This window comes from Rhinoraja longicauda, chromosome 39 (assembly GCF_053455715.1).
Source record: "Rhinoraja longicauda isolate Sanriku21f chromosome 39, sRhiLon1.1, whole genome shotgun sequence".
Taxonomy (NCBI): domain Eukaryota; kingdom Metazoa; phylum Chordata; class Chondrichthyes; order Rajiformes; family Arhynchobatidae; genus Rhinoraja; species Rhinoraja longicauda.
Genome location: NC_135991.1, coordinates 9360451 through 9376468, shown reverse-complemented (window position 1 = coordinate 9376468; position 16018 = coordinate 9360451). Strand labels below are relative to the sequence as shown.

Genomic DNA, 16018 nt, shown 5'->3' with positions numbered 1-16018 from the left:
TGAAGCCTACAAACTTTGGTCGAATTAAATATGCACAGCTGCATCACTTTTCTGACGCAAGTGAAAGTGGTTACGTTACTGTTTCCTATCTAAGACTGGAAAATGATAACAATGAAGTACATGTTGAATTCTCAATGGGAAAGGTCAGGGTGGCACCATTGAAGCAAATGGCGAGTCCCAGAATGGAGCTTACAGTCGCAGACTTAGCTGTCAGAATTGACCTATTGCTGCAAAAAGAACTGCGGCTGAATCTGCAGGAATCTCCCGTCTGGACTGCTCAATTCATTTATACAGGCATGATCCGATACTGGATAAAGGTCTTCTGAAACTTGGTAAATAAACTAGCGATGCCTGAAGAAACTAAGCATCCGATTATTCTCTCGAAGGACTTTCATATTTCAACATTACTGTTACGACATATTCATGAACAGATCGGACATGGAGGAAGAAATCACATGTTGTCGAAACTTCGTAAAAAAATACTGGATTGTCAAAGCGAACCGCTGCAAGAAAGGTTATAAAGAATTGCGTTTTGTACAAACGTCAGCGAGCAAGAGTTTGAGAACAGAAAATGTCACACTTGCCTCTGGAAAGGATTCAACCTGATGGGATGAGAGTATAACGCATTTCCATTTACAGATGTAGGAGTTGATTATTGCGGTCCTATAGAGGTTAAGAGAGGACGAAGTCTGGTAAAAAAAAGGTATGGTGTAATCTTCACTTGCATTGCAAGCAGAGCGATACATCTTGAAGTTGCATCTGCACTTGACACATACTCCTGCATTCATGCATTACGAAGATTTATTTGTCGACGAGGACGGCACGGTAGCGCAGCGGTAGAGTTGCTGCTTTACAGCGAATGCAGCGCCGGAGACTCAGGTTCGATCCTGACTACGGGTGCTGCACTGTAAGGAGTTTGTACGTTCTCCCCGTGACCTGCGTGGGTTTACTCCGAGATCTTCGGTTTCCTCCCACACTCCAAAGACGTACAGGTATGTAGGTTAATTGGCTGGGTAAATGTAAAAATTGTCCCTAGTGGGTGTAGGATAGTGTTAATGTACGGGGATCGCTGGGCGGCACGGACTTGGAGGGCCGAAAAGGCCTGTTTCCGGCTGTATGTATATGATATGATATGATAGGACAGGTTTTATCGTTAAGATTAGATAATGGTATGAATTTTGTTGGAGCGGAAAGAGAATTGAGAGAAGCGCTTAAAGGCTCGAATCAGAACAAGATCCAGAATGATATACTTCAGCAAGGCATGCGATGGAACTTTAATCCCCCAGCGGGATCCCATCACGGCAGTGTTTGGGAACGATTGATCCGAATGGTTCCAAATGTGCTCCGCTCTGTTCTTAAACATCAAGTTCTGGATGATGAAGGATTGCTAAATTTATTTGGTGAAATTGAAGCAATTTTCAATGACCGACCAAAACATTACCAAGTGTTCTGATGATCTGAGTGACCTGGAAGCACTTACACCAAATCATACTCTTCCGTTGAACACCAAGTCAATATTACCACCTGGGCTCCTTGTGAAGGAAGATTTGTGTATTAGACGCAGATGGAAGCAGGTACAAATATGACAAATTTAATTGCAAGATTATATAACTATATTAATTAATTAAGACGGGGTTAAAATATAAACATAGCAGAAAAGCCAATTACCACCTTTTCGGGCTGATTATCAATTAATGTGCGAATTTATTTCAACAAGTATTTCCGTACGTTCAGTCAAGTCGCATATATCAACTCTTTGTTCAGAACTTAGTCGTACATTTTATGACCATTGTTCTTTTATTCAATACCAAGAGAATTGGGATGTGTAAGGGTAAAAGCAAATATAGAAAAAACAAAACATTTTTTTTCTTTGTGTTGCAAAAAGCATCTCTGTTCAATAACCTTTCTATATAACCTATCAGAGCATCGAGTATAGAAGTTGGGATGTAATGTTAAAATTGTACAGGGCATTGGTGAGGCCGAATCTGGAGTATGGTGTGCAGTTCTGGTCGCCAAATTATAGGAAGGATGTCGACAAAATGGAGAGGGTACAGAGGAGATTTACTAGAATGTTGCCTGGGTTTCAGCACTTAGGCTACAGAGAGAGGTTGAACAGGTTGGGTCTTTATTCTTTGGAGCGTAGAAGGTTGAGGGGGGACTTGATAGAGGTTTTTTAAAAATTTTGAGAGGGACGGACAGAGTTGACGTGGGTAGGCTTTTCCCTTTGAGAGTGGGGAAGATTCCAACAAGGGGACATAGCTTCAGAATTGAAGGACAAAGGTTTAGGGGTAACATGAGGGGGAACTTCTTTACTCAGAGGGTTGTGGCTGTATGGAATGGGCTTCCGGTGGAAGTGGTGGAGGATGGCTCGATTTTATTATTTAAGAGTAAATTGGATAGGTATATGGATAAGAGGGGATTAGAGGGTTATGGTCTGAGTGCAGGTAGATGAGACTAGGTCAGGGAGAATGGTCGGCGTGGACTGGTAGGGCCGGACAGGCCTGTTTCCATGCTGTAGTTGTTATATGTTATATGTTATGTTAAATAGCAGGATATACTCATGATAGACCTGACAATGTACATGCAGCCCAAAGACTACAGACTGTTGGAAATAATAGTCGTTTTACACACATGAATTCACATATGCGCACTTAACGTGCAATTCTTTTTTTTGCTGAAAAGTTACATTACGTGCCATATTATGAATTTGGATGTAGAATTCTGAATTTTCGACATCAAAGTTATGAATTTGTAAAATCAAATATTGGGAGGTCTGTGTTACTGACCGACCCCACCATTAAATTTGCGACTTTAGAATCGTAGATCCCTTGAGCTACCATGTGCTCCCCTCGATGGTCATTGGCCTGAAACCTCGATGGTCATCGGCCCGAAACCTGAGGGGAACCAACATCCTGGCGGGGAGATTTGCTAAGGTAATTGCGGAGACTTTAAACTAGTACGGTTGGGGGGAGGGACTCAAACACAGATAGCTAATAGGCAGTGTGTGAGGCAGGAGGCAGAAAAGGGAAACACTCAGACCCAACATGTAGGAGAGAAAGAAGTGAAAAGAAATAAACTGAGAATCAGAAATGATGAGTCCCTTAAATGTGTATATTTTAATGCTAGGAGCATTGTAAGAAAGGTGGATGAACTTAGAGCCTGGATTGACATCTGGAAGTATGATGTTGGGGCGATCAGTGAAACATGGTTGCAGCAGGGTTGCGATTGGCAATTAAATATTCCAGGATTTCATTGTTTCAGATGTGATAGAATCGGAGGGGCAAGAGGTGGGGGTGTTGCATTGCTTGTCAGGGAGGATATCACAGCAGTGCTTTGGCAGGACAGACTAGAAGGCTCGATTAAGGAGGCTGTTTGGGTGGAACTCAGAAATGAGAAAGGTTTAGCAACACTTATAGGGGTGTATTATAGACCGCCAAATAGAGAACGAGAATTGGAAGAGCAAATATATAAGGAGATAGCAGATATTAGTAGTAAGCACAGAGTAGTGGGTGATTTCAATTTTCCGCACATAGACTGGGAATCACATTCTGTTAAAGGGCTGGATGGTTTGGAGTTCGTAAAATGTGTGCAGGATAATTTTTTGCAGCAATACGTAGAGGTACCTACCAGAGAAGGGGCAGTGTTGGACTTCCTGTTAGGAAATGAGACGGGTCAGGTGACGGAGGTATGTGTTGAGGAGCACTTTGGGTCTAGTGATCACAATGCCATTAGTTTCAATATAATTATGGAGAAGGTCAAATCTGGACCAAGGGTTGAGATTTTGGATTGGAGAAAGGCTAATTTTGAGGAGATGAGATAGGATTTAAAAGGAGTGAAATGGGACATTTTGTTTTATGAAAAGGATATAATAGAGAAATGGAGGATATTTAAATGTGAAATTTTGAGAGTACAGACAGAGTCTTTATGTCCCTGTTCGGTGGAAAGGAAAGAATAATAATTTGAAAGAGCCGTGGTTTTCCAGGGAAATTGGACACGGTTCGGAAAAAGAGGGAGATATACAATAAATATAAGCGGCAGGGAGTAAATGAGGTTGTTGAGGAATATATAGAATGTAAAAGAAATCTTAAGAAGGAAATTAGAAAAGCAAAAAAGAGATATGAGGTTGCTTTGGCAAGTAATGTAAAAGTTAACCCCAAGGGGTTCTACAGATATGTCAATAGCAAAAGGATAGCGAGGGATAAAATAGGTCCATTAGAGAGTCAGAGTGTGCTGACCCGGAAGAAATGGGGGAGATATTAAACAATTTCTTTTCTTCGGTATTCACTGAGGAGAAGGATATTGAATTATGTGAGGTAAGCGAAACAAGTAGAGTAGTGATGGAAATTATGAGGATCAAAGAAGAGGAGGTACGGACACTTTTGAAAAATATAAAAGTGGATAAGTCTCCAGGTCCTGATAGGGTATTCCCTAGGACATTGAGGGAAGTTAGTGCAGAAATAGCAGGGGCTATGACGGAAATATTTCAAACGTCATTAGAAATGGGGATGGTGCCGGAAGATTGGCGCATTGCGCATGTTGTGCCTTTGTTTAAAAACGGTTCTAAAAGTAAACCTAGCAATTATAGACCTGTTAGTTTGACGTCTGTGGTGGGAAAATTAATGGAAAATATACTTAGGGACAATATATATAAGCACATGGATAAACAAGGCCTGATTAGAAACAGTCAACATGGATTTGTGCCTGGAAGGTCATGTTTGACTAATCTTCTTGAATTTTTTGAAGAGGTTACCAGGGAAATTGATAAGGGCAAGGCTGTGGATGTTGTCTTTATTGACTTCAGTAAGGCATTTGACAAGGTTCCACATGGAAAGTTGATTAAGAAGGTTAAATCGTTGGGTATTAATAGTGAGGTTGCAAGATGGATTCAACAATGGCTGAATGGGAGATACAAGAGGGTAAAGGTTGACAACTGTATGTCAGCTTGGAGACCAGTGTCTAGTGGAGTACCCCAAGGATCTATGTTGGGTCCACTGTTGTTTGTCATTTACATTAATGATCTGGATGATGGTGTGCAAATTGGATTAGTAAGTATGCAGATGATACCAAGATAGGTGGTGTAGTTAATAATGAAGTAGATTTTCAAATTCTACAGAGAGACTGATAAGTGTGAGGTGCTGCATTTTGGTAGGATAAATCAAAATATGACGAACAGGGTAAATGGTAGGGAATTGAGGAATGCAGTGGAACAGAGGGATCTGGGAATAACTGTGCATTGTTCCCTGAAGGTGGAATCTCATGTGGATAGGGTGGTGAAGAAGGCGTTTGGTATGCTTGCCTTTATAAATCAGAGCATCGAATATAGAAGTTGGGATGTAATGTTGAGATTGTACAGGGCATTGGTGAGGCCGAATCTGGAGTGTGGTGTGCAGTTCTGGTCGCCAAATTATAGGAAGGATGTCGACAAAATGGAGAGGGTACAGAGGAGATTTACTAGAATGTTGCCTGGGTTTCAGCACTTAAGCTACAGACAGAGGTTGAACAGGTTGGGTCTTTATTCTTTGGGGCGTAGAAGGTTGAGGGGGGACGATAGAGGTTTTTTAAATTGTAAGAGGGACGGACAGAGTTGACGTGGACTTTTCCCTTTGAAGGGCTTTTCCCTTTGAGAGTGGGGGAGATTCCAACAAGGGGACATGACTTCAGAATTAAGGGACAAAAGTTTAGGGGTAACATGAGGGGTAACTTATTTACTCAGAGGGTGGTGGCTGTGTGGAATGAGCTTCCGGTGGAAGTGGTGGAGGCAGGCTCGATTTTATTATTTAAGAGTAAATTGGATAGGTATATGGATAGGAGGGGATTGGAGGGTTATGGTCTGAGAGCAGGTAGATGAGACTAGGTCAGTGAAAGTGGTCGGCGTGGACTGGTAGGGCCGAACGGGCCTGTTTCCGTGCTGTAATTGTTATTTGGTTATATTATATGGAACTTCCGCTGCTTCCAAAGATTTTGCTTGACCCAATTAGTTCATCCAGGGTTCTACCCTTTTTCAAGATTCCAGCATCTATATTCGACTTGGACATGTGTAGGAAAGAGCTGCAGATGCTAGATAGATACAAAAACTTAGCAGGACAGGCAACATCTCTGGAGAGAAGGAATGGGTGACGTTTCGCGTCGAGAACCTTCATCAGACTGATGTCAGGGGAGATACAGAGATATGGAAGTATCAGGTGTGAAAGAGCACAAAGGGAACGGATTTCAAGGAAAATGTAGAATAGATCATTGTTAGCGGGGTGTTCTCTGTTTTTTTTAATCTGTTCAAAGCAAACAGAGAAAATATATATTCGGAGAAATTAAGAATGGTCGGAGAATTGGGTAAGGGGAGGGATGGAGAGACTAATTTCTTGAAGTTAGAGAAGTTAATTTTCATACCGCTAAGGTGTAAGCTTCCCAAAGGAAAAATGATATGCTGTTCCTCCAATTGCGCTGGGTCTCACTCAGACAATGGAGGAGGCCCAGGTCAGAAAGGGCAGTGTGCGGATGGGAGGGGGATTTAAAGTATTTAGCAAACGGGAGACAGGTAGGTTTAGGCGGACTGAGCGGAGGTGTTTCACTGTAACGATCGTCGAGCCTGCGCGTGGGCTCGCCCATATATCGGTGTCCACACCTGGAACAGGGGATATAGCAGATTAGGTTGGACCTCTGCCTCACTTCAAAGGTTTGCCGGGTCCCTTGAACGAAGTCGATGGGGGTGGGAGTGGGGGGTGGGGGGGCGGGTTCTAACGACAGGTATTGCATCTCCTGCGGGGGAAGGGGTGGTTTGAGCGGGAAGGAACGAGTTGACCAGCGAGTATGAAGGGAACGATCTTTGCCACACACAGTATCAGACTTTCACACGTAGTAACACTGAGAGACACGCACTTATTCGCACAGACTCAAGGGTACTCTCGTACTCAACACTCAAACACTCACATGCTTTCTCACTATCAATCACTTACTCAAACATTCTCACAAACTCACATTTCCACATATTCTCTTACATTGCCTCACAGACAAACAGCCACACACTCAGACACGCACGCACTGTCACTGACAAACACACACGCACTTCCCAGTCAGAGACACAGATACATTCAATCGTACTTCCATCTAAACTTGCTAATGCTCACACACTCACACACTCGCGCAAACATAAATACACACAAATACAGGCACTCTTACAAAGCCACACTCACATATGCAGACACGCATAAGCACATATCATATCATATATATACAGCCGGAAACAGGCCTTTTCGGCCCTCCAAGTCCGTGCCGCCCAGTGATCCCCGCACATTAACACTATCCTACACCCACTAGGGACAATTTTTACATTTACCCAGCCAATTAACCTACATACCTGTACGTCTTTGGAGTGTGGGAGGAAACCGAAGATCTCAGAGAAAACCCACGCAGGTCACGGGGAGAACGTACAAACTCCTTACAGTGCAGCACCCGTAGTCAGGATCGAACCTGAGTCTCCGGCGCTGCATTCGCTGTAAAGCAGCAACTCTACCGCTGCGCTACCGTGCCGCCCCCTTCCGTGCCGCGCCCTACCGTGCCGCACTTACACATGCCGGAATTCGGAAGGAACCCCCGGTGTTCCCGGCCGGCAGCACAGCGCGGCCGGAGGGATCCCGGTGAACGGGGCCAAGCTCGGATCGACCACCGCGGACGGCGATGGGAGCCGCGCCTCTGAAACGACCAGTGAGACACGAGGAACCGCAAGGAGCGAAGTGGAACGTCGGAGAGCGAGAAAGCCCGCCGATAACGAACCCGGGGTGCGGCGGCAGGCAGGAAACAGCACTATTCGGCCAACGTTTGTAACTTTCTCGGCGCCAAATTGTGGCGACACTTGTGTACTGCCAAGGTGAGGTCTGCTATATGTTTTAACCGGATTGTCTGCTAAACAAAGCATTTCACCTTGCCTTGGTACATGTGAAAACAGAGTATCATAGCATCATTGAAATTCTTGCAAACGCATACACTAGAACGTATTTGCACTATCTCGCCCATTAAAATAAAATAAACACAATAGACAATAAACAATAGACAATAGGTGCAGGAGGAGGCCATTCGTCCCTTCGAGCCAGCACCGCCATTCAATGTGATCATGGCTGATCATTCTCAATCAGTACCCCGTTCCTGCTTTCTCCACATACCCTCTGACCCCGCTATCCTTCAGAGCTCTATCTAGCTCTCTCTTGAATGTATTCAGAGAATTGGCCTCCACTGTCCTCTGAGGCAGAGAATTCCACAGATTCACAAGTCTGACTAAAAACGTTTTTCCTCATCTCTGTTCTAAATGGCCTACCCCTTATTCTTAAACTGTGGCCCCTGGTTCTGGACTCCCCCAACATTGGGAACATGTTTCCTGCCTCTAACATGTCCAACCCCTTAATAATCTTATACGTTTCGATAAGATCCCCTCTCATCCTTCTAAATTCCAGTGTATACAAGCCTCGTCGCTCCAGTCTTTGAACATATGACAGTCCCGCCATTCCGGGAATTAACCTAGTAAACCTACGCTGCACGCCCTCAATAGCAAGAACATCCTTCCTCAAATTTGGAGATCAAAACTGCACACAGTACTCCAGGTGCGGTCTCACTAGGGCCCTGTACAACTGCAGAAGGACCTCTTTGCTCCTATACTCAACTCCTCTTATTATGAAGGTCAACATTCTATTGGCTTTCTTCACTGCCTGCTGTACCTGCATGCTTCCTTTCAGTGACTGATGCACTAATACACCCAGATCACGTTGTACGTCCCATTTTCCTAACTTGACACCATTCAGATAATAATCTGCCTTCCTATTCTTACCACCAAAGTGGATAACCTCACAAGTATCTACATTAAACTGCATCTGCCATGCATCCGCCCACTCACACAACCTGTCCAAGTCACCCTGCAACATCATAGCATCTTCCTCACAGTTCACACTGCCACCTAGCTTTTTATCATCTGCAAATTTGGTAATGGCACTTTTAATCCCTTCACCCAAGTCATTGATGTATATTGTAAATAGCTGCGGTCCCAACACCGAGCCTTGCGGTACCCCACTAGTCACTGCCTGCCATTCTGATAGGGACCCATTTATCCCCACTCTTTGCTTTCTGTCTGTCAAACAACTTTCTATCCATGTCAGTACCCTACCTCCAATACCATGTGCTCTAATTTTGCCCACCAATCTCCTATGTGGGACCTTGTCGAAGGCTTTCTGAAAGTCGAGGTACACCACATCCACCGGCTCTTCCCTGTCAATTTTCCTAGTTACATCCTCAAAAAATTCCAGTAGATTAGTCAAGCATGATTTCCCCTTCGTAAATCCATGCTGACTCGGAACGATCCATGCTGACTCGGAACGATCCTGTTACTGCGATCCAAATGCTCCGCAATTTCGTCTTTTATAATCCAGCATCTTCCCCACCACTGATGTCAGACTAACTGGTCTATAATTTCCCGTTTTCTCTCTACCTCCTTTCTTGAAAAGTGGGATAACATTAGCTACCCTCCAATCCACAGGAACTGACACGGAATCTATAGAACATTGGAAAATAATCACTAATGCGTCCACAATTTCTAGAGCCACCTCCTTAAGTACTCTGGTATGCAGACCATCAGGCCCTGGGGATTTATCAGGCTTCAGTCCCACCAGTCTACCCAAAACTTTTTCCTGCCTAATGTGGATTTCCTCCAGTTCCTCGGTCACCTTTGGATTTCTGGCCACGAGAGCATCTGGGAGATTGCTTGTATCTTCCTTAGTGAAGACAGATCCAAAGTACCGGTTCAACTCGTCTGCCATTTCCTTTTTCCCCATAATAAATTCCCCCGCTTCTGTCTTCAAGGGACCGACATTTGCCTTGACTATTTTTTTCCTCTTCACATACCTAAAAAAGCTTTTATTATTGGCTAGTTTACCCTCGTACCTCGTGCATGGGCTCACACGCTCATGATGTCACACGCAAACAATAACCAATGCAAATCATCTGGAGAGGTTTCGTTTAGTTTTTGTTGCGTGCCGTCCAGACAACAGAAAGATAATACACGATTGCAATTGATCAATTTACAGTGTATGGATACATGCTAAGGGGATAACGTTCAATGCAATGTAAAACCGGCATCGTCCGTCCAAGGATAGTCCGAGGGTCACCAAAGAGGTAGATAGCAGTTTTGCACTGCTCTCTGGTTATGGTAGGATGATTCAGTTGCCTGATAACAGCTGGGAAGAAATTGTCCCTGAATCTGGAGGTGTGCATTTTCATACTACTTTACCTTTTGCCTGACGGGAGAAGGAGTGTCCAGGGCGAGACCCTTCCTTGATTATATTGATGGCCTTGCCCTGGCAGTGTGAGGATTAAATTGAGTCAATAGAAGGGAGGGTGGTTTGTGTGATGGTCTGGAGTGCGTCCACAATTCGCTGCAATTTCTTGCGGTCTTGGATGGATCTGTTCCCAAACCAAGCTGCCATGTATCCTGATCAAATACTTTCAATAGTGCATCTGTAGAAGTTGAGAGCTGTTGGGGGCAATATTTCTGTTCTCTGAGTGTCGTGAGTTTTGGGGGCGTTCCGCTTCAGAGGTGATGAAAGCAGAGAATGTTATTGTTCCAGGGCAAAGTCAGATACATTCCAGGCAAGCAATGAGTGAATGGTTACCGGGTTTGCCGGGAGTGTGGGGTTCAGGTTACAGTCAGATGAGCCGCGATCATATTGAGCAGAGAAGCAGAGTGGAGAGGCCATTTTAGTCCGCGACGACCTGTTGAACTAATGGCTCAACCTCTGGACAAAGTTCGTACTGCTTACCTTCAGACTAGGCACCAGAAGCCCTAAGAGGGTCCCTGACATTTGGGATTACCTTGCTGAATAAAGCGGATTGAAGGGAATCAAACAGCAGGAGGTGGAGAGTTCGATCTGATGGAGTTTTCAGTCAGAGAGTTGTAAGTCTGTGGAATTCTCTGCCTCAGAAGGCGATGGAGGCCAATTCTCTGAATGCATTCAAGAGAGAGCAAGATAGAGCTTTTAAGGATAGCGGTGTCAGGGGATATGGGTAGACGGCAGGAACAGGGTATTGAGAATGATCAGCCATCACCACTTGGAATGGCGGTGCTGGCTCGAAGGGACGAATGGCCTCCTCCTGCACCTATTGTCTATTAAGTTTGAAACAATATCCACTTTACTGAGAACAGACTCTGTACAAATACCCTATCTATTAAGCTGTGCCGAAAGCCGCATTGACCATCCTATCTACCTGTCACTTCGCTTTTCAGGGAACCATGTACCTGCACTTTTAGATCCCGTTGCTCCACAACGCTTCCCGGAGCACTACCATTTACTACGTAGGACCTGCCAATGTTTCACTTCCCAAAATGCAATCCTCACGTTTCACTGTAAATTCCATCATTCATCAGCCTAAGCGGCTTTGACAACCATCTTCACCGTTTGCAATACCGCCCCACTTTACTGTCAGAAAACAAACCCCTGTAATGCCGAAACACAGGACTCAACCAGGAGCCTATTACGATAAATAGATTCTTGTTTTATTGATTATTATATATTTATTTGTTTAATTGCAGTATGGGGCTTTTAATTGCAGCAAATAAGAACATTTGTTCTGTTGCTGGTGCATATGACAATTAAACATTCTGACGCTTGGAAATCTTCAATGTATATTTTTCCAATGGCCCCCAAGGGGCACTCCCTCAAGTCGTACATCAGATGAAATTCATCTTCCAGCAGCTTGCTTCCGGCCATTGTATGTGCAGTTTAGAGTCCTTATCGTGATCGTTGAATGTCCTCCGATCATTCAGGATTTCTTACATGTAAAGGTAAGAACAGCATATGCTGCTTTAAACTCAAGATATACGTAAAATGCTGGTGCAACTCTCCGGGCCAGGCAGCATCACTGGAGACAAGGAATGTGTGATGTTTTGGGTTGAGACCTTTTTTCAGTCTGAGAGCCAGGGGAGAGGGAAAGATATAACTAGAAGGGTACGGTGTGAAAACGAGAAACCAAATGGGACGAGATCAAGGAAAATGTTGGGAGCGGAGAAATGTGTTGGGAAATCAGTTGGGAAATGTTGGGAGCATCATTGAGAGCTGAGGGGAAGGTGACAACAAGTCAAACAATCAGTAAAATTTAATCGACAATCAAACAAGTCGGACAACAACGATTGGGAGGGTTGGGGGGAAATGGAAAGCAAAGGTTAATTGAAGTTAGAGAAGTCAATATTCATAATACTGGCTTGTAAATAAATGACCATTAATGGCGATTTTGATTATCCAGCGGTAATATTTATTTCATAGTTCCAGAACAAATCACTTTTTTCTGTTTTTGTTTTGTTTGCACTCTTTATTAATTATATTCATCTCCCCATCACGCATCTGCGATGAGTTAAGCTCAGTTGAAGTATTGCATGGTTTAGTTTAGTTTAGCTTAGTTTACGTTAGTTTAGATACAGCAGAAACAGGCCCTTCGGCCATCCGCGTCCGCGCCGACCAGCGATCCCTGCACACGTACACTATTTTTCATAAACGAGGGACAATTTACAACTATACCAAGCCAATTAACCTACAAACCTTTACGCTTTTGGAGTGTGTGACAAAACCGATGAATCCGGACAAAACCCACGCAGGTTACGGGGAGAACGTACAATTTCGTACATATAGCACCCACAGGCAGGAACGAACGCGCGGCTCTGGCGCTGGAAGGTAGCAGTTCTACCGCGGCACCACCGTGACGCCAAATAAAGCATTTTTCCCAAAGAGTGGATAGGTTTCGTGAAAGGAAGGAGAGGAAGATGTTGTTTCCGGTTTACATCAATCATTTTGATGAGAATGTACAAGGCGTAGATCGGGTGGACGCACGGGGTCTCTTGCCAGCAGTGGGTGAATCGGGGACTAGAGACCAGAAACATAGAAACATAGAAAATAGGTGCAGGAGGAGACCCTTCGGCCCTTCGAGCCATTGTGATCACGGCTGATCGACCACAATCAATAACCCGCGCCTGCCTCCTCCCTATATCCCTTGATTCCACCAGTCCCGAGATCTCTATCTAACTCTCTCTTAAATCCATCCAGTGATTTGGTCTCCACTGCCCTCTGTGGCAGAGAATTCCACAAATTCACAACTCTGTGGGTGAAAAAGTTCCTTCTCACCTCAGTTGTAAATGGCCTCCCCTTTATTCTAAGACTGTGGCCCCTTGTTCTGAGGTTTAAGGAACAATTAGACAGATACATGGATAGGAAGGGTTTGAAGGAATATGGGCTAAACGCAGGCAGATGGAAGTAGTATATATGGGGCTTGTTAGTCGATGTGGGCAATTTGGACCGAAGGGCCTGTTTCCACGCTGTTTGACTCCATGACTCTTTCACTCTATGGCATGAGTAGTAAGTTTGCAGATGACACTAAGGTAGATGGTGTGGAAGATAACGAAGATGGTTAACGAAAATTGCACCAGTATTTTGATCAGCCGAGCAAGTGCGCCGAGGAATTACAAATGGAGTTGAATGAAGATCGGTGCGAGATGGTAAAGTTTTGGTAGTCAAACAAGTGTAGGATGTTCATGATGAATGGCCTGGGCCTGGGGAATGTTTTGCAAAAGGAATATCGAACACTTTAACTTGCCTTCCCACTCCCACACTGACCTTTCTGTCCTGTGTCTCCTCCATTGTAGGAGTAGGCGAAATGCAAATTGGAGATATCGGACTTCATATTTCCCTTTGGCAGCTTACAACCCAGCGGTATGAACATTGATTGCTCTAACTTCAAGTAACCCTTGCATCCCGTCTCTCTCCATCCCTCCATCCCGCCCCCACCCAAGTCGTACTAGCTACAAAGTCGTCTTGTTGTCTCATTGCCTGTAGCTCATTTTCATCTAGCTCACAGCTAACAATGGCCTGTTTTCTTTATCATCGTTCCTTCTTTGCATCTTTCATTATCTCTCTAATATTTCTGTAGTATTCACCACTGCAGCGTAGGTTCACTGGGTTAATTCCCGGAATGGCGGGACTGTCGTATGTTGAAAGGCTGGAGCGATTGGGCTTGTATACACTGGAATTTAGAAGGATGAGGGGGGATCTTATTGAAACATATACGATAATTAGGGGATTGGACACATTAGAGGCAGGAAACATGTTCCCAATGTTGGGGGAGTCCAGAACAAGGGGCCACAGTTTAAGAATAAGGGGTAGGCCATTTAGAACGGAGATGAGGAAGAACTTTTTCAGTCAGCGAGTGGTGAAGGTGTGGAATTCTCTGCCTCAGAAGGCAGTGGAGGCCAGTTCGTTGGATGCTTTCAAGAGAGAGCTGGATAGAGCTCTTAAGGATAGCGGAGTGAGGGGGTATGGGGAGAAGGCAGGAACGGGGTACTGATTGAGAGTGATCAGCCCTAATCGCGTTGAATGGCGGTGCTGGCTCGAAGGGCTGAATGGCCTACTCCTGCACCTATTGTCTATTGTCTATTGTCTATTGACTGTCAGTCTGAAGAAGGTTCGCGACCTGAAACGTCGCCGATTATTTTTGTCCAGGGATGCTGTCCGGCCCACTGAGTTGGCCATGAGAGGAATAGATCCGCTAGGTGCACAGTCTTTTGTCCAGAGTAGGTGATTCGGGGATCAAATGACATTGAAGTGAAGGGGCAAAGAGCTGCCAGAGGAGGTACTTGAGGCAAGGACTATCACAAAGTCTAAGAAACAGTTAGACATAGATAGGGCAGGTTTAGAGTGATGTGAGCCAAAAGCAGACAGGTGGGACCAGTGTCACTGGTACATGTTGGGTGGTGTAGGCAAGTTGGGCCGAAGGGCCTATTTCCACGCTGTATTACTCTATGACTATGACACGTAAAATAATAATATTTAAAAGACACGTGGAGAGGAAAGGTTGGGACACACTCGGTCCAAACACGGACAAATGTTGCATCTTAGTCGGTATGGGCGAGATGATGCCTTAGGGTCTGTTTCCGTTCTTTATGACTGCATGACCTTACAAGAACCGCACCACAACGGCGCACCACAGCACCAGGACGAAAATCGCGCCCCGCACACTCCTAACTACCCGCAGCTGGCCTTCTTCTCCTCGCTCCACTCTGACCGCTATCCCGTCCTCTCCCTCCGCCTCAAGCGATATTTCAACTCCTTTATCACCGGAGTAGGAGCGCGTGACCTTGAAAACTTCGTCGGGCGCTACAAGCACCTCCTTCTCATGCGGGAAGAACGAGTATCTGGCAATGTCGACGCCTTTCAGTGACTTTATGGTAAGCAGCGTTGCATTACCGTAGCCTCGGGCGATTTGAATATCACGAGAGGAAGATGCAAAATATCCAAATTTCATTTTGGATCCTTCCCGCGCTTTGGACCGAATCTTCATCCCTCGGTAGGTGATGCCCGGCGCGGAGCTGAAGATCCTGAGTCGGTCGAGAGCAACGGAGAGAAGATAATGGAAAGCCTTGAAATGGAACTTCTCGGCGTAGACCGAGTCGCTCGCCCCGTACAATCTCAGCGCATCATTGAACTGGCTGTAGAGGGCGCCCTTATGGGTGTAGGCGAGAATAGCCAAAAGGTGTTATTCTCTCAGTCCTTCTGGTACCTGGATTTGTCTCAGTCTTGAGGTATTTCTGCGGAACTCTACTACAGCATCCCACGCCTGGGCGAAAACCAGCGTCCGAGCCTTCTCCACCTGGAGGTACTCGATAGCCAACTGATCGGACGCTTTGCTCTGAGTGAACATATAGGCAGCCGAATTCTCCATCATACCCAGTTGGATACTGCTCCCTATCAGACCGCCCACCACCGGCCTCACAGGATCTGCGACGGGACGGAAATTAATTGGTTAGAGATAAAGAGCGATAGAGCACGGAAACAGCCTCCGGCCCAACATGCCGACGTCCACCATCGTGTTCATTCTAAGCCAATGGACTCAAAGAGCTACAGCAACTCAGCGGGTGAGGCGGCATCTCTGGGGAACACAGATTGCTACAAAGTGCTGGAGCAACTCAGCTGGTCAGGTAGCGTCTCCAGAGAACATGGGTGGG

At 45.2% G+C, this 16018-nt stretch overlaps 1 pseudogene; it reads right to left on the bottom strand.

The window, feature by feature from the left end:
* Nucleotides 1–14970: 14970 nt before the first annotated feature.
* LOC144611200 (NAD(P)(+)--arginine ADP-ribosyltransferase 2-like) lies at nt 14971–15747 on the bottom strand (annotated as a pseudogene).
* Between the last annotated feature and the right edge of the window lie 271 nt (nt 15748–16018).